The sequence below is a fragment of the Monodelphis domestica genome, chromosome 3, assembly GCF_027887165.1.
Source record: "Monodelphis domestica isolate mMonDom1 chromosome 3, mMonDom1.pri, whole genome shotgun sequence".
In the NCBI taxonomy this organism is placed as follows: Eukaryota; Metazoa; Chordata; class Mammalia; order Didelphimorphia; family Didelphidae; genus Monodelphis; species Monodelphis domestica.
In genome coordinates, this window is record NC_077229.1 from 83,609,629 (window position 1) to 83,637,445 (window position 27,817).

The 27,817-nt window shown below is 40.4% G+C and overlaps 1 protein-coding gene across 10 annotated transcripts in view; it reads right to left on the bottom strand.

Moving 5' to 3' along the window:
* The window catches only part of LOC100013359 (cytochrome P450 4F3-like), an 85,956-nt gene extending 58,372 nt beyond the window's left edge, over window positions 1–27,584 (bottom strand). For 2 of the 10 annotated variants that reach the window (XM_007489706.2, XM_007489705.2), the window contains exons 1-2: window positions 27,299–27,581; window positions 2,226–2,293 (exon numbers count right to left, since the gene is read on the bottom strand). The gene's annotated coding sequence lies outside the window, so the exon portion shown is untranslated. Of the gene's footprint in view, window positions 1–2,225; window positions 2,387–2,622; window positions 2,825–27,298 lie in introns of all 10 variants that reach the window. The other 8 variants (XM_056822316.1, XM_056822315.1, XM_056822321.1 and 5 more) reach the window with 6 other exon arrangements.
* Window positions 27,585–27,817: the final 233 nt, after the last annotated feature.

Here is a 27,817-nt window from a genome sequence, read left to right on the forward strand (position 1 = left end):
TCCTGCATTGTCCTCACTGTAGTTCCATGGTATCTGAATGACTTCTTCTTGGCAGCTTGTAATATCTTTTCTTTGGTCTGATAGGTCTTGAATTTGGCATTCCTGGGTGCTGTCAGTTGGGGATTAAGTACAGGAGGTGATCTGTGGAATCTTTCAATCTCCACTTTTCCCTCTTGTTCTAGAATATTGAGGCAGTTTTCTTAAATAATTTCCTATAGTATTGTGTCCAGACTTTTTCTTTTGTCATGGTCTTCTGATAGACCAATGATTCTTAAATTGTCTCTCCTCAAATGATTTTCTAAACCCTCTGTTTTGTGAATGAGATGCTTCATATTTTCCTCAATTTTTTCATTCTTTTTGTTTTGTTTTGTAGTGTCCTGCTGCCTTGTGAGGTCACTTAATTCTAGTTGTATTCTGGTTCTTAAAAACTGGATTTCATCCCTTTCTTTTTGGTCATCCTTCTCTTTCTGTTCTGATTTTCTATGGAGGTCATCTTTCATCCTCTTTACCTCATCTTTCATCTCCTTTGCCTCATCTTTCATCTTCTTTGCCTCATCTTTCATCTCTTTTGGCTCATTTTCCAACTGATTGATTTTGGCTTTCACAACACTGTTTTCTGTTTCCAGATGACTTATCTTGCTGTTAAGGTTGTCTTCACCCTTCCTTAATTGCATTTTGAATTGCATTTTGAGTTCGTCCACAGCCTGTATCCAATTTGCTTGGATTTCTGATTTATCATTTGCTGATCCCTCCCCCTTCCTCTCTGTTCTGTTCACTGTATAGTAGCTATCATAATTTCTTTCTTCCTTTTTGTAGCATACCAGGCATGTTGGCATCTGGGAAATATGATTGACGTATTGATATTGTACTACCAGACACATGGTCAGAACTCTTGATGTTAAAGGGACAGTCCTAGGCACTAGCAAAGGACGGGCAAATTCATGAGCTGGGTCTTGGCCATGCTGCCTCAGTGCCACACTGTCTCAGCTAGGAGTATTGTCATTTACATCATGCAGTTTTATTAGAGCCCTCAGCACGGAGTACTGCAAAGTTTGCAAAGCGCGGAATGGATTAAACTCCACCTCTTTTATCTCATCATTGTCAATTCAACCAATGTTAAAACCTATGTCATGTTACGTATACGTTCCTAAAACCCTCAATAATACTGGGAACAAGGGCGAAACTCCTCTCTTTCTAACTCCTCTCTTGCACTCTCTTACCAGCTCTCTCTTACTAGCTCCCTTGCCTTTCATTTCCTCTCTCCCTCTGTTCCCTCCTCTCTGTACTCTCTTTCTTCACTATATCCCTTTCCTAGCAACATGGTCACCCCCGTGCCTCCTATTGCTATAGGAGGCACCAGGAGTTGAGACTCCCACTTTTTCTAGCAATGTTGTCACCCCCAAAGCAGACTCTCTTGTCTAGGAGTATCAAGGAGTTGATACTCCCCACCTATTCTCTTAATCCTCTTATTTCCTCGGAGTTCACGTTACTCCCCATGTGTTTCTACTTTTGTCTTTGAGTCACTATTATTCTCCCATTTCCTTAGCCCCTCTTTCCACCTCAGGTCATTACCTACAAATAAATGTTATAGGACTCCCAAGGAGGGTCGCTATATTTTTCTGTTGTTTGCTCATATTCACCCCTTCTTTGCTCCCTAAATTTGTCTGTGCTCTTGCTCCTCTGATTTTTTTTATTTTGGGGGCTTCTGTCAGTCTCCTCTCTTAGAGCTTTTATAGACGATCTCTCAGTGCAGTCTCTGGGGGAGGGTTGTTGGGGGTTTGAGCTTCCCTGTCCTCTGGAGGCTTTTGATTGGGTTAAAGTCCAGCAGTCAGAGGGAGGGGTGTGGAACCTGGGCTTCCCTGAATTCTGAAGACTTTTGATGGGATTAAGTTCAGCTTGGTTGGGCTGGGTGTGCTCTGAGGCCAACACTTCCTGTAAGGCTAGAGCAAATATGGAGGATCTACATGGCTCTGGCCAGGCTGCCAGCTCTATGCTCCCTCTCTAGATCCTTTCCTGCCATCTGTGTTCCATGCTCTGAGCTTGGCGCAGCCCTACCCACAAGGTACACCCTTCAGACCAGCACCTTTTCCCTCCCAGAAGTTCCCGTTGCTGCTAGAGTCTCAGCTCTCTCAGTGGGTGAGGGGAGTGGCCCTGGGACCTTCCTTCTGCCTTCCCCTTAGACCCAAGTGTTCTTGCATTCCAGCTTTGGGGGGGGGGGGGAATACCTTTTGAATTGAGTCCAGCAGGAGGGTTCCTTGGCTCTGTCTTGTTGTTGGGTTTGGTTTTCAGTTCCCTAGGAGAATTCAGTTTGTGATCGGTAAGGAAGGGTATTCGGAGGTCTGAACTTCTGCTTCTTCTAGGCCGCCATCTTGACTCCGCCTCTGAACTTGACATTTTAGAAGCAGAATCATTATGCAAGGTTTAGTATTACTATTTCTATTTGAGTTAGACAGCATTGCTCTAGTCCCTCCCCATACAGCTTCCAGAGGAATCTTCCTAATACATAGTACTAACCAGGTAACTAACTTGCTCAGAAATCTTCAGTGACTCTCTATTACCTCTAAGATAAAAAAAAAAAATAGATTGGCTTTAAGGACTCTCCACAGCCTTCTTCCAACTTACCTTTCCAAATGTATTCATGAACTCTGTCAAATTATACTTCTAGCTGTTCCTTGAACTTGACACTAGTTCTCTTGCAGTCACATAAGTTTTATCTCATAACCGGCACATACTTCTTCTGCCTATCTGCCTTTCCAAATTCTTGTCTTCTTTTAGTGCTCAACCCAGGTATTATCTTCTCCATGAATCCTACCCTGATTCTCCTCTAAAGGAATGAAAAAGGAAGGAAGAAGGAAGGAAGGAAGGAAGGAAGGAAGGAAGGAAGGAAGGAAGGAAGGAAGGAAGGAAGGAAGGAAGGAAGGAAGGAAGGAAGGAAGGAAGGAAGGAAGGAAGGAAGGAAGGAAGGGAGGGAGGGAGGGAGGGAGGGAGGGAGTCAGAGAGGAAGGGAGGGAGGAAGGGAAAGAGGGAAGGAAGAAAGGAAGGGAAAGAGGGAGAGGGGGCATTTATTAAGTGCTTATAATGTACAAACAGCACCTACCTCCTAAGGTTATTGTGAGGATCAAATGAAATAATATTTGTAGAGCACTTAATACAGTCCCAAGCATTAATAAATGTTTGTTTCCTCATTTTTTTCTTTCCTTCCTACACTGACTCTATTAGAGTTTAAAGAGGGATAGTGGCAATGGTTTGACTCATTTGGCCCACACTGCCTCCTCTCTCTAAGGATAACCTGATGCTTCAACTAGCCTGGCTTGCCTGCCTCATAAGTAACAACTTGAATCAGTTTTTTTTTTAAGTTTTCAAATGAATAATTAAACAAACAGTGATGCTGTGGAAAGACCATTGAAAGGGGGCACTAGGTGACAGAACGGATGAAGTGTTAGGCTTGGGGTCAGTAAAATCTGGATTCAAATCTTAATTCTGATACTAACTAGTCATGTGATCACGGAGGCAGACCATTTTGCCCTTCTAAGCCTCATTTTCTTCAACTGTCAAATGAAGGGTTTAGAATCTAAATGGATACATGTTCTTAAAAGAAAATGTGAGACTATTAAAAAATGAAAAGATAATGAAGGCAGATACCTTACACAGCCTCAGTTCTAAGGAAGATTCTGAAACAAAGTATAAAGGAGAGCACAGAAGACAAAGCAAAGAATATCAGTTGTACAAGATTTGGAAACTTTTGAATGAATAAAATCAATAAATTCACAATAAGAACAGAAACTGTAGAATAGCAAAAATATTTGCCAAAATATCATTTACAAAGGTCTAATATCTGGGATCAAATGAGGATATGGTCAAGTCAACAAGCATTTATTAAGCACACTCTTTGAGTGAGGGATTGTAGTAAGCCTGAGGGTATAAAGAAAGTCAAACTTCCCCCACTACTCACCCCAGAAAAAAAAATAGACTCTTTCCACAAGAAGCTCATGATCTAATGGGGAAGTCAGCATGCCAACAACTCCAACCAAATAAGCTATAAGCAAAATAAATTGGAGATAATCTCAGAAAGAAGGCATTAAGCATTAGCATTGGCGGGGGGGGTCGGAAAGGTGGTCAGGAAAGATTTCATTTCCATGGTAGAACTTAAACTTCCTAAAGGAAGAAAAAATGCTTTGAGGCCAAGATGAGTAGAAGGAAGTATATTGCAAGCATATGAGACAATCAGTTCAAAGGCTCAGAGATGGAAGGTGGTATCTGAAAGAGGAACAGAGAGATAGTCAGTTTGGATGGACCATAGGGTTCAAGCAGGGTATTAATAGATGAGGGTAGAAAGACAAATTGGGATCAAGTTGTGATGGGCTTTACAAGACAAACAGAAGAATTTCTATTTTATCCTAGAAGTATAGAGAGTTATTGGAGTTCAGTAAATAAGGGGGTGGCATGATCAGATCTGTGCTTAAAGAAAATTACTTTGTATGAAAAAGATTGAAGTAAGGAGAGACTTGACAGAGTCCAATCAAGAGGCCATTGCAATAGTATAAGTGAAAGGTAAAAAGTACCTAACTAAGATAATGGCTACATGAATAGAGGAAGGTTTGGATATGAGAGAAGTCACGATAGAAACAGCAAGATTTGGTCATTAATTAAATGTGAGATATAATGGGATGTGTGGGAGAGAAAGAGGGAGGAGTCCCAGATAATTCTGAAGTCATAAACCTAGGAGAATATAAGAATGTCGGTGCCCCAAATTCCACAGCCAACTGACTAGTTCCTCTTCAAGTTCAAGGTCATGCTGGATACATCCATGAACCCCTCTAGATCAATTAGATCAGTTAGTTCAGCAAAATTTATTCAGCATTTCTATGCCACACACTGTGTAAGACATTGGGAATACAGAGCATGAAAGGAGATCAATGGGCATACTACTACACTATGGTAGAGCTGCAGATTGAGGCAACCTCGTTGGGAATGATTTGGAATTTTGTAAGAAAAATAATTGAACAATTCATTGCATTTGTCCCATTGTTCACAGTACTTGATAACTCTCCTAAGGAGGTCAAAGACAGAAGACCCAAGGTTAAATATATAATAAAATAGTAGTAGTAGTAGTAGTCTCTTGGCGATCGAGAATGACTATTGTCTTTGTGCAGTTTCATCTACGGTGTACCCTCATGTGGCTTTGGAGTCCAAAGGCTGAGGCGCAAAGTTTGTGGCACATGGGGCATAGAATGCCAGTTGTTACGGGAGGTGCGATTGTGGCTTGGTGTCAGCGTTCACACGCAGCGGCAAGACGTCGATGTCGCTCATCTTCAAAGGTGGCAGCGGCATGGTTAATGTGGGTTCGCCAGCTGCTTCTGTCAGAGGCAGCGAGTTCTAGTTGCTTTGGTGTCATGCCAGCCCACTTCAAGTTGGACTTTAGCTGATCCTTGAATCTTTTCTTTGGTCGGCCTTGTTTCCTGAGTCCAGCTGACAGTTCACCATAGAATACCTGTCTTGGTATTCACTGTGGGTCCATGCAGATAACGTGTCCAGACCATTGTAGCTGGGTTTTGAGGACCAGGACTTCGATGCTGGTGGAGTTGGCTCTGTCGACTTCCTAATTGGTGATTCGATCCTGCCATCGGATCCTCGTGATTGACCAGAGGAAGCGTTGGTGGAATTGCTCCAGCTGTTTCATGTGCTTCCGGTACAGTGTCCATGTCTCACAACCATACAGGAGCGAGCTGAGGACCACTGCGTTATACACTTTGAGCTTCATCGCAGTGCTTACACCTCTATGTTGGAGGATTTTGCAGCGCAGCCGCCCAAGTGCCTGGCTGGCCTTTTGGATCCTGGCATTAATCTCGTGGTCTAGGGACCCGTCGTTGGCAATGGTGCTGCCCAGGTACTTGAAAGTGTTGACGTTAGAAAGCTGCGTGCTGTCGATTGTAATGCACAACTGGTTAGTTGGCCTCCCTGGTGCAGGTTGGAACAGCACCTCTGTTTTGCTGAGGCTGATAGTCAGGCCAAACAGTTTTGTTGTGGTGGAGAACCTGTTCACAATGGTTTGGAGATGATTTTCTTGGTGGGCCATGAGAGCACAGTCATCTGCAAAGAGAGCTTCCAGGATGAGTCTCTCTGTTGTCTTTGTTTTTGCAGTCAGGCAGCGAAGGTCAAATAGTGAGCCATCCAATTGGTATTTGATGTAGACGCCCAGGTCTAGATCCATCACAGCACATCGTAATACTTGGGTGAAAAGTAGGTTGAATAGTACCGGAGCGAGGACACAGCCTTGTTTCACACCATTGGAGATGTTGAAGCAATTGGAAGTCTCTCCACCAGATAGGACTTCCCCTGTCATGTCGACATGAAAGAGTTGGATCAGTTTGACAAATTTTGCTGGGCAACCGAGCTTGCTGAGGATCACCCACAGTGCATCCCTGTTCACTGTGTCGAACGCCTTTGTCAGGTCTATGAAGACATTATAGAGGCTCAGGTTCTGCTCAAAGCATTTTTCCTGCATTTGCCTCACCGTGAAGACCATGTCGATGGTGCTGCGATCTGGTCAGAAGCCACATTGTGATTCAGGCAGGTTCTACTCTGAAACAGATGACAAGAGTCTGTTGAGTATAACACGGGCGAGGATCTTTCCGTCAGTGGAGAGTAGTGAGATGCCTCTGTAGTTGTCACAGGCTGCTCGTGAGCCTTTGTTCTTGTATAGGGCTACGATGGAGGCATCTCTGAGTTCTGGGGGCATGTCTTCCTCTTCCCATATGCTGGTCAGCACTATATGGCATGCCTGGAGTACCTTTCCATTTAAGGCCTTGTACACCTCGGTTGGGATCCCGTCTTTACCGGGTGCCTTGCCTGCACTCATTTGTTTGATGGCTTTTTGGACTTCCTCTATTGAAGGAGGGACGTCAAGTTGTTCAATGGAGCAGTTTGGGGGTATCTGGTCAAGGGCGCTTTGGTCGACTGAAGAGGGTAGGTTGAGAAGCTGACTGAAGTGTTCTTTCCACCTGTTGCTGATGCCTTTTTTATCTTTTATGAGAGTGTCACCATCAGAGGAGAGCAAGGGAGTGGCGGTGGGTTTTGATGGCCCATAGACAGTCTTGAGGGAACTGAAAAATTGTTTGTAGTTTTTCATATCAGCAAACCTCTGGATTTCTTCTGCTTTTTTTTCCACCATCGGTCTTGCATCTTCCTGATCTCATGCTGTGCCGTGGCTTGGAGAGACTTGAATCTGTCCTTTTTAGGAGCAGAGTTTGGGTTATTTTACCACTCCATAAAGGCTTTGTTCTTCTTGCTCAATAGGTCTTCAATAGCAGTGTTGTTCTCATCGAACCAGTCCTGGTGGTTGCGTTGTTTTGGGTCTAGGACTGCCTTTGATGTTTCCTTCACTGCGTCTCTGAACTGGTTCCATTTCTCGGTTGAGCTTCCAGTGAGTAGTCCCTTGGCAGACAGCTTGTTGTCCAGGCAGGACTGGAATGTTTGCAAATAAGATGGATCTCTCAGACGACTCACGTTGTAAAATGCGCGAAGTGAGCAGCCCTCTCTAGGACAGCATTGCTCACCCTAATCAAGGGAGGGGACTAGAAAAGTGTCCCAAACATTGCCTGCCCTACAAACACCCAGTCAGCACACCGCGGCTGGTGGGTCATCCCCTTTAAGCGGTTGAAATCGAAGAAAAATACAAAGAAACTCCTACTAGGATCATGGAACATCAGGACATTACTTGATAGAGAGAATACCCCAAGACCTGAGAGAAGAACAGCTCTAATTGGTAAAGAACTGGCGCTATATAACATCGACTTCGCAGCCTTAAGCGAAACACGCTTACCAGAAGAGGGATCACTCAGAGAACCCACCACTGGATACACCTTCTTCTGGAAAGGTAGAGCCTCAAATGAAGACAGAATCCACGGTGTTGGCCTGGCCATCAAGACCAGTTTGCTCAAACAGCTGCCAGACTTGCCTGTGGGCATCAGCCAGAGGCTCATGAAGATCCGTTTGCCTCTCAGCAAAGACTGGTATGCCACAATCATCAGCGCATATGCCCTAACACTGACCAGCACAGAGGAGACCATCGAACAGTTCTACTCTGACCTGAGTGCCGTCCTGCACTCAGTGCCCACAAATGACAAGCTGAACCTACTGGGAGACTTCAACGCCCACATTGGCCAGGACCATGAAAGATGGACAGGAGTGCTTGGCAAACACGGCATGGGCAAAATGAACAACGGCCTACTACTACTCAGCAAATGCTCAGAGTTCGAACTCACCATCACGAACACTGTGTTCAGAATGGCGAACAAATATAAAACAACATGGATGCACCCAAGATCAAAACAGTGGCATCTCATTGTACTACATCATTGTACGCCGGTGAGACATCCAGGATGTAAAGATCACCAGAGCCATGAAAGGATCTGAATGCTGGACAGACCACTGATTTGGTTAGAGCGACTCTTCAAATGCGCATTGCACCTATAATAAAATATTCATACCTTAATGGTGTAGCAAAGAATGAGAATAAATATTGTTGAGTTATTTCAGTCACGTCTAACTCTATGTGACCCTATTTGAGATTTTCTTGGCAAAATTCTAGAGTGATTTGCCATTTCCTTCTCCAGATCATTTTAAAGATGAGGAACTGAGACCAACAAGGTTAAGTGACTTGCCAAGGATCACACAGTTAGTAAGTGTTTGAGGCCAAAATAGAACTAAGAAAGATGATCTTCCTGACTCCAGCCCTGTTACTCTATTTCACAGAATAAATATTAATGAACAATTAAGAAATAATTGGAAAAGAGTTTGGCATGTGAACATAATAGTGTATTATTCCATGGTGAGAAATGATGAATTGAGCAAAATTTGGGAAGTTACATGTGAAGTGATGCAGAATAAAATAAGCAGGACCAAAAAAAAAAAAAAGAATCCAAAATGACTAATGTAAACCAAAAGAAGCAAGACTCTGAGTAACTGAAATAGCAGTGATGGTCCTGGAGAATAAATAAAGAACTATGGCTCATGACAAGTCCATAAGTGAAGTCAACAAGCATTTATTGTCTACTATAGATGGACACTATATTAATCCCTGGTGTCCAGAAGAGACAACAGCTATAACTACTCTCAGATTTATAAGTGGTTATTCCTACTATTCTAACTCCAGAGCTCCCATCAATATGCTTCTCATTAGCAAATTGATTGAGTGGCTCAATTAATTCTTCACAAAGGATTCACTCATGTAAAACAAGAAAAATCATTATATCACATTCCACTGATAAACCAAAGACACACTCCCCCATCACATACACAATGCCCATTGAGGGAGTGTACACAAGAGTAAGGTACCCAGATAATGAGGCATATATGGGGGGAAATGTGGCCAGGGACATTCCTAAACTATAAGGTCCCTTTACTCTTTCTCAGGACCATCCTTCAATATTCACTAATGAACAAGGTGTCTATTGGACTAATGGCTGTCACTTCTTGGCTGTCCTGAACTGGATTGCTCTGCTGCAGGGCTGTTGTGCTGCCATTGCACTGCAAAGCTGTCTCTCTACTGCCAGAATTCTGCTGCTTTCTTTCACAAAGCAGAGATTCTTAGTCTGGTATTTGCAGAATCCCCTTCGGCAGAACTCAAGGGTTTCAACTTCCCAACCAGCAAATGGTAATGCAGAAAAGTCTTGATTCTTCTTCACAAATCAACTGTTCCAAACAGCAGGCAATAGGTAGCAGTTCAGAGAAGTATTACTTCCCTTCCACATAGTTCTGAAGTCTTTTGTTAGGCCAACTTTTCCTAGTACTGGCCAACTCTTTTCAGTGAGTCCTCTCACCCCAGTTTTACCAGTGTGTTACGCAATCCTCATCTCTCAACTAAACCATAACAACCCAATGTACATTTAACAGTTCTGGGGACCAAAGTTATTAATTACAAAGTTCTATTGGGTATATGCTAATGAGCAACTGGAAACTAAGGCACTGAAACCAATCTCTGTCTTGAGGAAGCACATTGTCTCTGTGGGATGTTTTCTATTTTTTGTACACAAGTCTCATATCTGTCTTTGCGTTTGTTACTTTCAATCCAAGTCTGAAAAAAGCATACCTTTGCATAGACAAGCCCAGTACCTGAAAACCCTGGCCATCTGTTCCTCTTGTACAGATATTTATTAAAGATTACAAGATAGAGTTAGCAGATCCCATACAAGCGGACACTGCTAGGTCTTCCCTGAGTCATCAGTAGCATTGGTGAGTCCTGGGAGGTTTCATTTTTGCAGACTATCTAGTAGAGTCTCCTGAGAGAAATCGAAAGAAACTCAGCCCTGGATCTACACTGTTTTCACAATATGAAAAATAATAGCAAGCATTTATATATAATACTCTAAAGTTTGCAAAGTGCTTTACAAATATTAACTCATTTTATCCTATTTTACAAATGAAGCAATTAAGTCACATAGTGGCCAACTTGCCCAGAGTCAGAGAGCTACTAAGTATCTGAATCTAGATTTGAACTTGGGTCTTCCTAACTCCAATCTAGTGCCCTATAAATTGTGCCACCTAGCTGCCCCCAGCCAAATAGAAGGTAGACCATAATCAGAAAACCACACAAATAATTGGACTCCTAGACTCCTGATCATTCTTAAAAATTATCTTCTCTGAATAAAAAAGCTTAAGATGTTCCTGAAAGACCTGAAAGGTAGTGGAATCATTACTCAGTTTTATACTCCAAGTAAAAATGTCACTCCTAGCAAGTCTTTCAGAAATTTCTTAAAATAGAATGTATTTGGAACACTGAATCCCAAACAAAGAAACTAAGATAAATCAACACAGTGAGCCTTAAATTCAAGATGTTCAAGATTGCCTGCTGATCAATAAATGGTTCTAGGAATGGGAAAACGACCTAGGTAACTGGGAGTTCGTTATATACATCACAGACCAGGAAGCTTTGTAAAAATAGTTATAGGTACTGCCCCCCCCCTTCAAATCTGGACAGCTTGGGAGTGGGAGAAACAAAAAAATGGGTATTTCTGAATAAGCCTCTGAGAAAGGGCTCCTCACATAAAAAATACTGGGAAACAAAATCAGACAATTCTGGGAGGATCTGAGAGAGCTCAACCTTCAGGGGGAAAAAAGTATTTATTAGAGGCAAAGATGGCCTAAATCCCTTGTTTCCCAGAAGATAATTTAAACGTGACTACTATGAGAATTTCAAAATTGACATGTGGGAAACTTTAATAGTGAGAATGTTTTGGTAACTGAGAAAATTGTATATTGATTATTTGTGTCATATCTGGCCGAAGTGTGGATTTTGGCTTCTTACCCTAAGAGAAAGATGAGTCATTTCACACAAGGAGACTCTGCTTTGAGGTTGGAGTCTGTCAATGAAGCAGAGCAAGATTAAAGTGGAGAATAAGGAATTGAGATTGTTCCTTGATACCCAAAGAGAGTCAAGCTCAGCTGGGTCCAACTGAGTGGAGGGCTCAGAACTGACAGTGACTCTTGATTACTGAAAAGAGTTAAGCCCAGCTGAATGGAGGGCTCATAGAAAATCAGCTGATCTGAGAGAAGAACTTAGAGCCTACTTTGCTCCCTATGGAGATGATTAAAGAAAAAAAAAAGATTTTGCTTCAGTTACTAAAAGCTGAATGAATTAGATTCTCTCTTAAGAGCTATCTAGAGAAAAAGCAGCTAATGTAACTTTCCCTTCTTTGTCACCTCTGGCTTACTATGGCTTAGGTTGACAAAGTGGACTTGAATAGTTTGGTAAATCCCAAGTTTATGGGGAACTACTTTTTCCAGAAAAGTATTACTTTGCCTTACATTCCAGTCAAGGCGCTAAGGTAAAGAGGAACTGCCCAACATATGATTTATGGTACAGACTAGTCCCTAAGGAGACCAAAGACATCAAGATAGTGCAGAGTCATGAGTTACCCCATGGCATCTGTGTTCCCTAATCATGCACCATCTAGACAGATTTTTGTAAGTTTGTGCCATTTTCCCAGATTTGTGCATGATGGGGATTCCAGATTTGTGCATGGTGTACTATGATATTACTCCCTAAGATCTCTGTGCTGGTTTGGTTACGCCATCCTATACTATACAGCTAAAACTACTCTCAGATTTATAAGTGGTTACTCCTACTATTCTAACTCCAGAGCTCCCATCAATATACTTCTTGTTAGCAAACTGATTGAGTGGCTCAATTAATTCTTCACAAAGGATTCACTCATGTAAAACAAGAACAATCATTATATCACATTCCACTGATAAACCAAAGACACACTCCCCCATCACATACACAGTGCCCATTGAGGGAGTGTACACAAGAGTAAGGTACTCAGTGGCCAGGGACATTCCTAAACTATAAAGTCCCTTTACTCTTTCTCAGGACCATCCTTCAATATCCACTAATGAAGAAGGTATCTATTGGACTAATGGCTGTCACTTCTTGGCTGACCCGAACTGGATTGTTCTGTTGCAAGGCTGTTGGAATCATAAGTATAGGATGGCGTAACCAAACCAACACAGAGAGCTTAGGGAGTACGTGTATCTGCCCATGCCAGTGATATACTTAATACCTTGTCGTATAAGACTGGTATATCAGGAATCATATTGATTTACATATTGGCTAAAAGCTATGTGCGATTCATAGAAAATAGGGCCCATTCAGGAAAACACAGAAACCAGGATTTTCCCCAGAAAGTAGATCATTAAAGTAAGTAAACTACAAAAGCCTGAACAAATACTTCACAGGCAGTTGGGACACAGGAATAATGAACAATGGGCTCAGTTGCCAGATAATAACATATTTAAATAAGCAAACTTTAAACTGAAAAGCACAGGGAGAGAAAGAAAAATGCCCACATCTCCCTGTAATGCCTGGAACTTCAGAGAACAACAGGGACCACATGGAAAAGATAACAGCAAAAGGGAAGACAAGGAATTTATAGGAGGCAATATCTGAGAAGGGAGATGGCCATAAAACCCCTGGGCTCATATCAGAAAGTTCAAAAGTCTAGGTAATAAACAGAATTAAGAAATGAGGTTCTTGGCAAAAAGACAAATTTGATTGAACCGAGATAGGATGAAAATCAGGATGGGAATCTGGCTTCAGTAGGTTATACTTTATTCAAAAGGAACAGAACAGATTTTTTTTTAATCAAGAAGTTGAAACTGAGTGTCTAGAAAAGGAAGCCTTGGTTACAAAGAGCCAGCATTACTTCATCACAAACAGGTCATATGAGACTCACTTTAATTTCTTTTCTGGAACATATAAACTAGTAAATGAGAAAGACACTGTAGATTTAGTATGCTAAGACATTAGGGGTTTTTTTCAGAGTTTATCATTTTTATTTCTTAGCAATCTTTTTTAATCAATGCATCCCTCTACTTCCTTTGCCCCAAATTGAGAAGGCAAAAGAAAATAAAAAATAAAGCCCTCAATAGTCTATATAGTCCAGAAACAACAAATTACTTTATTCTCCAGGTCTGAAAAGGTCTCTCTTTCTCTCTGCATTTTAAAATTACTGTCTCATAGATAAGGTCCCACAAGGATAGTAAACAGGCTCTAATGAGGGCTTTTTAAGGATTGTAGCACTTGGTTGGGTTTGGAGGAAGCAGGAAAGAAACCAGTAAAAATGAAGAGATTAAGGAGTAGGAAATGAGAAGGTAAATTCAAGTCAAGTTTGCTTGCCTAAAGTTTACAGTCTTCCTCTTCCCACTTTTAAAAATCATGTCCGACAGCAGCTCTCATTCACCTAGCTCATTCATCATTCACTGATGGCATGTTTCATCTTGATTCTTTTGATTCATGCTTAGTCATCCCCTTGATGAGAGTTCTAAAGTCTTTCGAAGTTGCTTTTCCTCTATCATATTGTTATCATCTTACAGAGTGTTCTATCTATTCAATTCACTTCAATCTGTATTAGTACATAATAGTTTCCTTTCTTCCCTAAAATGATCCATTTCATCACTTATGTAGTCCAATAGTGTTCCATTACATTCTAATGCCAATTTGTTTAGCCATTCTCCACTAAGAGGACATTCCCTTAGTTTCCAGTTTTGGACAATCATGAAAGGATTCTATGAATATTTCTGTACATATAAATCTTTTTTCCTCTTCCATTGATTTCTTTGGGGATATAGGCCTAGTAGTGATAATAAGTAAAGATGATGTGAATCAAAAGGCACATCATTTATGTTCCTAGACTTTAGAAAGCATTCGATAACATATATCATACTTTTATGTACAAAAAATCAAGCCATTCCCCAGTTTATGAATGGGTAAGGGACATAAATAGACACTTTTCAGATAAAGAAATCAAAACTATTAACAATATGCACATGAAAAAGTGTTCTAAATCTCTTATAATCAGAGAAATGCAAATCAAAACAACTCTGAGGTATCACCTCACATCTATCAGATTGGCCCATATGACAGTAAATGAAAGTGATAAATGTTGGAGATGATGTGGCAAAATTGGGACATTAATGCATTGCTGGTGGAGTTGTGAATTGATCCAACCATTCTGGAAGGCAATTTGGAACTATGCCCAAAGGGCGCTATCTGCACTTTGATCCAGCCATAGCACTGCTGGGCTTGTACCCCAAAGAGATAATAAGGAAAAATACATGTACAAGAATATTCATAGCTGCGTTCTTTGTGGTGGCCAAAACTTGGAAAATGAGGGGATGACCTTCAATTGGAGAATGGCAGAACAAATTGTGGTATATGTTGGTGATGGAATACTATTGTGCTAAAAGGAATAATAAAGTGGAGGAATTCCATGGAGACTGGAACAACCTCCAGGAATTGATGCAGAGTGAGAGGAGCAGAACCAGGAAAACATTGTACACAGAGACTGATACACTGTGGTACAATCGAATGTAACAGACTTCTCTACTAGCAGCAATGCAGTGATCCTGAACTATTTGGAGGGACTTATGAGAAAGAACGCTATCCATATCCAGAGGAAGAACTGTGGGAAAAGAAACACAGAAGAAAAACAACCGCTTGATCACATGGGTCAGTGGGGCTATGACTGGGAAAGTGGACTCTAAAAGGTCACCCCTAGTGCAAATATTAATAATAAGGAAATGGGTCTTGATCAATGGCTCATGTTAAACCCAGTGGAATTGTGCATCAGATATGGAAGGGGGTTGAGGGAGGGGAGAGAAGGAACATGAGTCTTGTAACCATGGAAAATTATTCTAAATCATTTAATTAAATAATTTTTAATTAAAAATAAATAAATAAAGAGGTAGCAACCAGGGAAACTAGTGGAATTTTGTTGGGTTTTGTTGTTTAAAAGATCATACCCATAAACTATCAATTTGGCTAGGCAGGAGGAAGACAGACATAATTCTAGCCTGCACCCCTTCTTTCAGATGAGAACAGAACAGCCAGCAGTGGGATTGGCCCACTGTATACAAAAAGCATGCTAAACACAAGACAAGTAGGAAAAAATAGCAAAGGAAAGGTGCTGGAATTAAGAGGGGCTGTGGAAGTTTCCTGTAGGAGGAGAGATTTAAGTGACACTTAAAGGAAGCCAGGGGTCAGTAGTAGTCAGAGAAGAGGAGAGAAAGCATTCCAGGCATGAGGGCAGCCACAGAGAATGTCCAGAATCAGTGGAAACAGAGTAACATCTTTTTAAAGAAAGAAAAAGGAAGTGAGATGTTCATGGAACATTCAGGAAACCAGCACCACTGGATAAAAGTGTGTCAAGGAGGGATGTGTTAGAACACTGGAAAAGTAGAGGGAGGCTAGGTTATGAAGGGCTTTGAATGCCAAACGAGTATTTTGTAGGAAACCACTAGAGTTTATTGGAGGAAAAGGGGGGAGCAACATGATCAGACCCAATTTTAGGAAAATCACTTTAGTGGATTGGAGTGAGGAGAGACAACTGAGGCCCAAAGAGATTAAGATAGAGGGATAAATTATTCTAAAAAGGGAAAATGGAAACTACATAAAGTGATCATTGTGGCTGTGCAGCCACCAAAGCAAATTTTTCAAAATCATATAGAAAAAATGGGAGTCAGAAAAGGTAACCATGGGGCATCAAAGAGGCACTGTGGGTAGAGAACCAGGCCTGGAGTTGGGAAGATCTGGGTTCAAATATGACCTCAAATACTTCTAAGCTGTGTGATTCTGAGCAAGTCATTTACCACCTTTTAACTAGTCTTTGCCCTTTTGTTTTAGAGGTCATAATAAGAAATAAGAAATAAGAAAATAAGAGGGTTTTTTTTCTTTTTTTTTTTTAATTAAAAACCCTTACCTTCCATCTTGGAGTCAATACTGTGGATTGGCTCCAAGGCAGAAGAGTGGTAAGGGCTAGGCAAGGGGGTTAAGTGACTTGCCCAGGGTCACCCAACTGGGAAGTGTCTGAGGCCAGATTTGAACCTAGGACTTCCAATCTCTAGGCCTGGCTCTCAATCCACTGAGACACCTAGCTGCCCCCTAGACAATAAGAGTTTAAAAAGAGAAAGAGAAGAAGTAGCCAAGGTTAAGCAAGACTATCAAAATAGTGCCAGTGGTACACTACTAAAGGTCAGAATGAACCAAAGTTTTTGATAGACACTGAGGATAATAAATGGGAGCCTTCAGAACTAAGTTACTGGGGAAAGGAAGATCAAAGAATAGATAAAACCTCTCCTCAGGGGGAATGGGAGAACAGTTATATATGATAGGTGAACGGGATAAACTCTTCAATCCTTGTTTTGCTTCTATTTTCTTTGGTCTGCAGAAAATGGAACAAAAATGGTGATCCAGAAATCAAAATCTTGTGAAGAACAGAGAGAGGGAGGCAAGTAGTTGACTCAGTGGATAGAGAGCCAGTCTTGAAGACAGGAGTTCTTGGGTTCAAATCTGGCATCAGATATTTCCTACCTGTGTGATCCTGGGCAAGTCACTTAACCCCTACTGTCTGGCCCTTACTGCTCTTCTGCCTTGGAACTAATACTTAATATTGATTCTAAGATAATTTAAGGGTTGTTAAATAATAATAATAATAATAATAATAGAGGCAGCTAGATGGCTCAGTGTATAGAAAGTCAGGCCTGGAGAAGTCTTGGGTTTGAATCTGACTTCAAATACCTCAGAGCTTTTTTTTTTTTTTGGTCCTGAGATAGAAAGTAAGGGTTTAAAAAATAAAAAATAATTTTTTAAATGTCTACATTCTCTCCCTCTACTTCCTCTTTTATCACTCTCCTCTAAACTCTCTACAATCTGACTTCTGACCACATCCCTCACTCAAGTGAAACCTCTACCTAAAATCACCTTTAATTGCCTGCCCTTTGATCCAGCCATCCCACTCCTGGATTTGTACCCCCAAAGAGATAACAAGGAAAAATACCTGTAGAAAAATATTTACAGCCACGCTCTTTGTGGTGGCAAAAAAAAATTAGAAAATGAGGGGGTGTCCATAGATTGGGGAATGCCTGAACAAATTGTGGTATCTGTTGGTGATGGGATACTATTGTACTGAAAGGAATAATAAAGTGGAGGAATTCCATGGGGACTGGAATGACCCCTAGGAACTGATGCAGAGTGAGAGGAGCAGAACCAGGAAAACATTGTACACAGAGACTGATACACTGTGGTACAATTGAATGTAATGAACTTCTCTACTAGCAGCAATGCAATGATCCAGGACAATTCTGAGGGACTTTTGAGAAAGATGCTATCCACATTCAGAGAAAGAACTGTGGGAGCAAAAACACAGAAGAAAAACATTTGATAAATCATGTGGTTTGATGGGTATATGATTGGGGGTTTGGCTTTAAAAGATTGCTCTACTGCAAATATGAATAACATGGAAATGGGTTTTGAACAATGATACATGTATAACCCAGTGGAACTGATTGTCAGCTCTGGGAAGAGGGAGGGAAGAGGGTTGGGAAAGACAATGAATCATGGAACCATGGAAAAATATTCTAAACAAATTAATTAATTATTTTCTAAAAACTAATTGATTGATTTATTAAAGTCACCTTTATCCAATTTTGTTTGCAAATGTCCCAATCATTTGGTTCTTGTGGTTCAGTTGCTTTTAGTCACAAGTCCAACTCTTTGTGATGTCATGTGGGGTTTTCTTGGCAAAGAAACTCCAGTGGTTTACCATTTCCTTCTACAGCATAACAATGACAATAAACATTTGGCAGATAAGATAAGCAGGGTTAAGTGACTTGCCCAGGGTCACATAGATAAAGTGTCTGAGGCTAGATTTGAACTCCAAAAGATGAGTCTTGCTGACTCCAGACCTGGCTATTGCACCACCTAGTTGTCCCATCCTTTTTATAGTCTCTTGTAAAAGTATACCTTTTGCCTTCAATATAATCATAATAATTATCATCATAGTTTGCATTTTTGTAAAGCTTAAATTTTCTTCTCTGAGCCAAAGATGCTATTATCCTCATTTTAGAGAAAAGAAAACTGAGACTGAGCAAGACTAAGTGACTTGCCCGGCATCCCACAGCCAATGAATTGTTTCAGGAAAAATTTGAAGTTAAGTCTTCCAGTCTCCAGGTCCAACAACCTAACCACAGTCCCTACCTCAGTGCTCTAAAATTAGCTGTAGAAAGTTTGACCTTAAAAAAAAGTCTTTTGAGGAAAGTTTGATCTTTAGAACATCAAATATTGAGTAATTTGCCAAGTTTATCATTTGATCAAGAGAAAGCAGGTTGAATTATGGCACAGGTCATTGGTGAAAGTAAACTCTTATTACTTCGGAGGCCTGACAAGGCAGTATGATTGCTGGAGGTCATACATTTTCTGTTCTTCAATTAAATTTGTCCTGAAAAGAAACAGCCCCTTGTGCCACTATTTTTGATGGTTTTAAACTGTGGACTAGTATATTCCCTTAAACTAGGGCCAGTCAACTGTATCACGCATCTTCTGTTTTGCTAATGAGTTTATTCCTGAAAAAAAATTAGCTCAAGTTCTTTAGCTCCTGGTCTCTGGAAAAATGACTACAAATAAAAGGAAGTAACACTAAAAAGGATTTTTGTGTCCATCTTCCTAAAAATTCCACAGAGCTCAATAAATACAAATGCTCTGAAATTCTGTTTTGGTTTGAATCATCCTAATCCACACCCTATCTCTCCTGTACATAAATTTGTATTTCTTTTACCTTTTCCAATGTATAAGGTCACAGATTCTGAGAGTTTTGCAATAATCTCTTAATTACCAAATCTAATAACCTTTTCCTCATTTTTTATCCTTCTTGACCTCTCTGCAGCACTTGACATTATTGGGCTCTTCTTCAATATACTCTTCACTGAATTTCCTTAACATTGGTCTCCCTTGGCTCACTTCCTTCCTGTCTGACTTCCCCTTCTCAGACTCCTTTGTTAGATCCCATCAGGCCCTGCATGTAGATGACACAGTGGATAGAGCACTGGGCCTGGAATCAGAAAGACCTAAGTTCAAATCTAGTCTTAGACAAATGCTAGCCATGTGACCTTCAGCAAGTCATTTAACCACTGTCTGCCTCAGTTTCCTCAACTGTAAAATGAGGATAATAACAGTACCTACGTCCCAGGGTCGTTTTGAGGACCAACTGATATAGTATTCATAAAGTGCTTAGCACAGTGACTGGCACATAGTAGGAGAAAAACATGTTATTTTACTTCCTGTGTTACCATGGCTTAGAAAGGAGAGAGAATCAAATATATGCCAGCAGCTATTTTAATATTATACCAGGGCCTTCAGTGGATTCAATAGGAGTACCCAGTTTCTATTGAGGGTTTGGGGAGGAAGGCCATTGAGAAAATAAGCACCCTTCCTCGGATGCATGTGTGTAGAAGACCCTATTTGAGTCTCAGTTGTATTTTCAACTTGGATATTATGGATTTAAGGAAGTAAGTACCTGTTCAGGTGCATATAGTAACTTCTACACTAGTTATTGGGGGTAAGACTAAATGGGAAGCCTTTAAAGTTGCATAAGCCAATGCAGTTAGTTAATATTAAACAATATCAGGTCCTAGAGGGAATAATATGAAAGAATTTCCTCCCTACTCATGGAGGTAAGGCTTCACTTCACCTTGATTAATTCTGGGCAGTCAGCAAAGGAAACAGGTGGTTCCCAGACATTTAGGGTAGGTTATCAGGAACTGAATAAAATTTTTATGATTGCCATGATCATATCTACTCTTATCAGTATGGGGAACCAGATAGCACAGATTCCCAGCAAGTGATATGAGATTATTGATGTCACTAATACTGGGTTTGGGAATTTTTTTTTCTATTCTTGAGACAAAAAATAGCCAAGAGAAGTCAGAAACTGGTAAACAGATGAGCACAACCCTGACAAGGAAAGTTTCAGGGAGTAAAGAGACCATCCAAAGCCCTGAACAAGAAAACTCCATGGGAGGAAGTCTAGAAGATCAACCAATGCTCTGATGCCCAGAGAGGGGTGGATGGAAGATGGCAATGATTAAGCAGAGAAGTCCCAGATAAAGAATGGAAAAGTGACCTAGAACTATAATCAAAGAAGTCCCGAAGGAACATAGAATTCACACCATGTGCTGATAAAGGAAACCCTAGGGGGTAAGTAGAGGAGGCATTCCAATTGGAAATATCCCAGGAAGATCAGAAAACTACCCAGAGCTCTGACACAGGACTCTGAAATCTGCCATCCCGCTGAATGGAAAATAAGGAACCACACTCAGAGAAATGGAAGTCAGCAGCAAGAGCCCAGAGAATAGAGGTCAGAAACAAATAGAGTTGGATCACCTCATTCAAGAACATGAGAGAAGATTTAGTCTGGCCCTAGCACTAAGTCCTAAATCAAAAGCTGAGGCTAGAGATATTAGTAAACAAAAGACATTAAATATAAGAATGATCCAAGAGGAAAACCTAGAATAAAAAAAATGATTCTACAACTACAAGCAAGACCTTGGGGAAAAAAATACCTTAGTTGCAAAGACTATAAGAAAGTTGAAAAGAAATAAAGCAAGAGATATAGATGGAAAGAACCTGAGTGACTCTGGATGTCGTCTATAAAAATCTCTTGACCCTCTTAAAGTCAAATAAGGAAGCTTAAGGGTTAATTGGATCTAGAAAAGCAATATTTTCACTTGGGTATTTTCATGATCCCTATTTACCAAGTCATTCACAAGTCCCTTCTTTTGAGTGGAGTGGGGAATAGGTAGCCTAGAAAGAACTAAAGTAGGCTACCCAGCAGTGTCTTCTCCTGGGTTTCCATGATTCTTTTGGACCTATGATCTTGTATGGACTGATGAGGATCAAGCCAAGTGAAGCCATTGGTAAAATCCTTAAGGATTGGCCATATTAAACAATCATCAGACCTCTGGATCCATAAGTCCCCAAAAGAGCCTCTCATGCCACCCTTAAAAAAAAGTATAGCTTGCTTGTTACTGGGCTCTTGTTGCTGCTGAATGTATGATGAAAGATCATATCCTTACCTTCCATCCAGAGTTTCCCATTATAAGTTGGGTGATGTAAGATGGTCCCTCTAACAAGATGGGTAAGTCATGGGAAGGTTCCACTTTTTTTCACTGGAAATGGTTCACTCAAGATCATGTTTGCCCAGGATTCTCTGGTGTTAGTCCCTTCATGAATGGAATATAGAGAGGCTGAGACCTCCAGGCCCAGTCTCACTTTTCCCTCTTTATTAGCTCAATGTGCCTCTACCAGTGAGGACTTAGGTCTTAAAGAACATCAGTTTAACTGGCTCACTGATGGTTCTGTTATGAGAAAAGTATACACAATTGAACCTCAGAGGCTATTGGTATAGTAACAGAGGACTCCAAGGAATACAGATTCTAGCAGATCCTCCCAGTAGGCCAAGCTGCACACTATGTGGCTACTATGTAAGAGAACCTTGAGGGATGAAATGGAAAAGTAAAGATTTGTATTCATATTGATTCCTGGGTAGTGGTTAGAGCCTGACTAAGTGGTCTGGGGCCTGGAGAGAACAATGCTAAACAATTAAAGGCTCTCTTCTTTAATGTTGGGACCAATAGAATAATTTATTGATGCCTCCTACTGCATAAAGCTGTTTATAAGGCATGTTAGTGCCCAGTAGAGACATCACATACCCTCTATTAAATTAAATGATCCAGCTGATGCCCTTAAGAGAATGGCAGAGATTAAGGACTGGCTCTATCACCCTGGATATAGGGAGACTCTTATGTTATGGTGGGTGTGAGACTACATGATCCCCTTAAGTAAGGATGATGCCTGTACTTATGCCTAACAATGTTCTTCATGGCAATCAATAAACCCACCCGTGAAAGATCAATATATTCAGAAATTTGCTTTTGCTTAACTATACATATTTTTACAGAAATCTGTTTTTGCTTAACTATACATTTTTACAGGAATTTTTTTTTGCTTAACTATACATTTTTAAGGGTTTTATTTTTCTTTCTTTTTTTTTTGGAGGAATGTGAGAAAGAAGGAATATTTAGGTTGATTGAGATAAAATAAAATTTAGAAATATCAACATGGTATGATTCCATATGACCCTTGCCTCTGATTGGCAAATTACGTTGACCTTCTTCCTCAATCTCAGGGCAAGAGGTTTGCCATCATTGCAGTTGTTACTCTTTGTAGAAATGAGATAGTAGTGCCAATTAAGTGAGCAACATTTCAACCACCATCAAAGATCTTACAGAATGTAACTTTCTTCCTTGCACCTTCCCACATACCACTGCCTCTATTCAGGGTGAATTTAAACCTCATGGGAAGTCCAAAATAAGGCCCATCATCATCACATTCACTGAGATTTCCATCTTTCATACCATCCTCGAGTAGTTCATAACAGTGGCTGCTAGAATAAATATATAATACAGCAGTTAGATTATCACATCTCTAATTGTCAGGTGCCTTACTTTGCAGAAACTGTCTTTGATAAACCAATGCCCTACTCAAGAAGGAGGAGAACTCTCCTATCCATCATTTTCTTGCATCTAGCCTTCAGAAGGAATTATCTGATAAAGGACTATTTTGCAACAGTCTTAGTTAACCCTCTCTAGTCCTTCTTTTAAATAGTCATCTGGACTGTGATAATTCAGAATTACCCTTTAATTACCCTTAACTTTCCATTCCTTCAGGATAGTTGAGATACAAAGGATTAGTAGAGACAAAGGATGACATATTATTTTTTACTGATATGGGGGAGGTGAAATAAATCCACTGATCAACTCCTAAAAGAGATCCCAAAAGGATAACTCCCAGAAGTATTATAGCCAAATTACAGAACTCTCAGATCAAGAAGAAAATATCATAAGCAGTCAAAAACAAACCATTCAAGTGGAACCATGATATTCCAGAGGACAGCAGAATTAGGACTTCAACCAAGAATCACTTACCTAGCAAAACTGAGCATAATCTTTCAAGGCAAAAAAAGGTGAATACTAAATGAAATAGAAGACTTTCAAATATTCCTAATGAAAAGACAAGAGCTGAATGGAAATTTTGACTTCCAATTATAAGAGAAATCAAAAGACATTCAATAAGGTTAAACTGTTTAGATCTCTACATGGGAAAATGATTCTTGGAACTCCTAAGAATTTTGTCATTGTTAGGACAGTTAGAAGTATATGTAGATGACAAGCAAGGATGTCAGTTGAATATAATGGGATGTTATACAAAAAAAAAGTAAAAGTGAAGGAGAGGAATACATTGGGAGAAGGGGAAGAGGGAAATAGAATGAGGCAAATTATCTCATATAAAAGAAGCATGATAGTGCTTTTACAATGGAGGGGAAGATGGGAGAGGTGAGAGGGGAGCACTTGACCCTTATTCTCATCCAAATTGGCTCAAATATGGAATAACATACAGATTCAATTGTGTATAAAAATCTATCTTATCCTACAAGAAAAGAGGAAGGGATGGGGACAAGAGAAGGCAGGGGCGGGGGGGGGGGGGGCTAATAGAAATAAAAGCAACTTGAGAGATGTGATGGTCAGAAGCTAAATATTTTTGAAGATGAACAGAATGAAAGGAGAAAGAAAAGAATAAAAAAGGGTAGAGAATAGGATGGAGAGTAATACACAGTAATTATTATGGTGAAAAAATTTTTTACAAGTTTCTCTAATAAAGGCCTCATTTCTCAAATACAAAGAGAAATAAGTCTAATGTATAAGAATACAAGTCATTCCCCATGCTAAATGGTTGAACAGGAACAGGCTGTTTCAAAGCAATTAAAACTCTCCACAAGCCTGCCAAAAATTTTCTAAATCATTATTAATTAGAGAAATGCAAATTAAAACAAAACTCTCGAGGTATCTCCCCCACACCCATCAGATTGGCTATTATGACAGAAAAAGGGAAATGACAAAAATCAGAGATGATGTGAGAAAACTGAGGCACTAATGCACCCTTAGGGGAGTTGTGAAGTGATTCAATCATTTTAGAGAGCTATTTGGATCTTTGCCCAAAGGGCAATAGAACAGTACATACACTTTGACCCAGCAATATCTTTACTAGGCTTTTATCCCAAAGAGATAAAACACACACACACACACACACACACACACACACACACACACACACAAAACAAAAGGAAGGGCCTATATATACAAAAAGATTTAAAGCAGCAATTTTTTTCAGGGAAAAGAAATGGAAAGTGAAGGGCTGCCCATCAACTGGGGAATGGCTAAGTTATAGCATGTGATTGTAATGGAATATTACTGTGCTATAAGAAAAGATGAGCAGTAGGAGCTCAGAAAAACCTAGGAGGACTAACACAAACTGGAGCAGAGTGAAGCAAGCAAAACCAGAAGAACCTCAGGCACAGTGACAGCAATACTGTACAATGAATGAATAACTGTGCATATAGCTTAGCTATTCTCAGCAATACAATGATCTAAAATAAGCCCAAAGGACTCATAATTTTTAAAATGCCATCTGCTTCCAGAGAAAGAACTGATGGAGTCTGAATTCAGACCAAAGTAAACTTTTTTAGCTTTTTATCTTAATTTTTTTGTTTGAGTTTTCTTCCACAAAAAGATTAATATGGAAAAATGTTTTACATGATTGTACATGTAGAATCAATCAGATTGCTTGCCATCTCAGTAAGGGGTGGGAGAGGGAGAGAATTCAAGATTCAAAATTCTTTCTAAAATGTTGCAAACTGTTTTTACGTGTAATGGGGAGGGAATAAAATTAAATGTATTTTTTAAAGTTTTTTTTTTAATCAATTAATAAAAAGGAGTAGGAAGGTCATTTGACTCCCTTGCTGCCTGAAGCATATAAGGGCCAGCCCATCAGATGATAGTGAAATTCTCATTGCCCTGGGGGAACGCCTTTAGGACCTAGTATGGCTAGTTACCATGATGCACTATTGATATGATGAATATAGAGGCAGCAAGGAATAGCCATTTTATATCACTTAATACCCTGTCTTTTCAACGAGGAATTCTATCATTAAAATCACAAAATCACTTTTAAAATATCATTTTAAAAAATAAAAAATCTTTTGTTATTATCAAAGCTATCTTATTACATGTTCTGATCCATGATAAGTTATCTCTCATGGATTTTAATTCCAATTCTGTATCACTGGATTGGCCTGGGTTAGGCTGGTCCAAAATACTCTCCTCTCCTCCACTATTCAGGAAATTCCAGTGGCTCTCTACCAAATTGGTTTAGCATTTAGGGTTCCTCACAACTTGTACCCTTTCTAGACTTCTTACACAATAATTTCCCCCCCCACACTCTAGTCTCTCCATAATACTGGCTGTTGTGCTATTCCTCATACATGAGGAATCCTTAGCACAATACCTGGCACATAGTAGAGGCTTAATAAATGTTGATTGAATGATTAGTTTAATGACATGACTCCATCTCCTGCCTCCATTCTTTTGCACTATCTGTCACCCATGCCTGGAACACTCATTTCTTAGAAACTCTGGTATCTTTCAAGATACACTTTAATTGCTACCTTCTGCATGAAACCTTTCTCAGTCCTGCTAGTGCTAGTGTCTTTCCCTAAGGTTTCCTTGTGCTTGTTTTGTATATACCTTTATAAGTGCATGCTGTTTCTCTATTAAAATAAAATCTCTATATTCCTTGCATGTAACAGTGTCTGTCACATAGTAGACACTTCAAAAATAATTTCTAATTAATCAATTGATTTTGGGGGAAAACTTTATATTGTTGAATCAATATTCTACAGCACTTTATGAAAGACTTAAACATGGGTTTATGGCAATAGGAAAAAAAATAGAGCAACAAATTTGTAGACTATGAACAGTTAAACACAGAGATTTAGGAAAATAGAAAAGGAAAACGTGCCAAAACCCAGGTGAAATTTGGAGTCTGACTAGTCTCAGTTTCCTCCTCATTCCTCAGTAGTCCCATCCAGTCTTGGCCTCCAGACTTCCTCCTTAGACTAAAGTCCAAGGCTATTTATTGTCTCTGATCCTCCCAATGCCCATGAACTTCTCTCTGCCTGCCATATTGATTTCCACTGGAAATCTTCGAGGACCCCAACCAGCCCTATCTCCATCTTTCCACTCTTTTCCATATCCAATTCCAGTATCTATTCCCTAAGCTTAGGCCTCCATCGCCCTAGCTCATATTCACTATTACTAGAGCCCCCCCACATAGCATGAAACTCTGACTCAGTCAATTTTCCAGCTAACTTGACCTAAAAGTAAGCCAATGCTACACAAGGTCCTTACCATTCACATCAATGGCCAATGATGCAAGAGATAACTTGGCCTGGCAAGGTTATTTTTCTTCTGAAAAAAACACATAGATTTCTCCCTAATTCCTACCTAATAGTCTCTTTAAGTAGAACTAATCCATAGCACTGGCAAAAGAGAAACCACCCCCCTCCCCTGGCACTTGAGGACATAACAATTCAACAAACCCAAGTCTCATTTTGTTTGTAGCAAAAAGTCCCTGGGCCTAGCTTTGTCCAACTCCCAATATCCCTCCAATTCCTAGTTCACCTAATTTCCCCAACCTCCTCTCAAGACTCTCTCTGGATCCTTATCTCTGTCTTCTCATCATCACAGTTTCCTGTATTTATATCCATGCCCATTCTTATTCTGTCTCATATAGCCTCATGTGGCAAACCTATGACACACGTGCCAGAAGGGGCACTCGGAGCCCTCTCTGTGATCACCCACACCATTACCCCAGCACAGAGTTCTCCAGAGTTCATTACTAGAAAGCCAGAGGGACACAGGGCCAGGCTGCTCTCCTCTCCCTCTCCACAGGTGCCTGCAGACATTTCTCACATCACCCACCCCTCTAAAATGTTCACCATCACTGGCCTTGAGCAACAATCTCTTCAGCTCCAGGCTTGAATCTCAGCCTTTTCTTTTTAGGAAATACCTGGTGTCTGTCTGTCTCTCTCCCTGTCTTTGTCTTCAAAGAAGGTAGCTCTGGAAAACCAAGGTCACCCTCTTCTGTTGTCAGGATGCCACTTGCTTCTCACTGTTATCCAAAGTCAAGAAGAAATGGCTACAGATTCTCTAGACCGGACCTCAGACTCCACCCCCAAAAGCGAGAGGCTGAGGGAATGTCGCTGAAAAAAAACTGGAGACCAAGTTGAAGCTGGGGCAGAGAGGGAGCTGGAAAGCCAAGCCAGAAAAGGTTTGTCCTTGTTTGGTGAACACAGATTGTAGCAGTAGGTGAAAGGATATGAGAGATAAGAAGCCAGGCTCATAAGGTCATTCCCTTCCCTAGCTCCTCCCTTTCAACCGTCTATCCTGGTTAGAGAGGCATAAATACAAGCCCTCCCTCAAAGCCAAGATCCTTCATCCCAGCTGTCCCAAGATGGTGCTCCCCATTTTACCTTCCCTTCTCACCCCCCCCTTTCCCTTCTCTTCTCTTCTCTTCTCCTTTTCACTC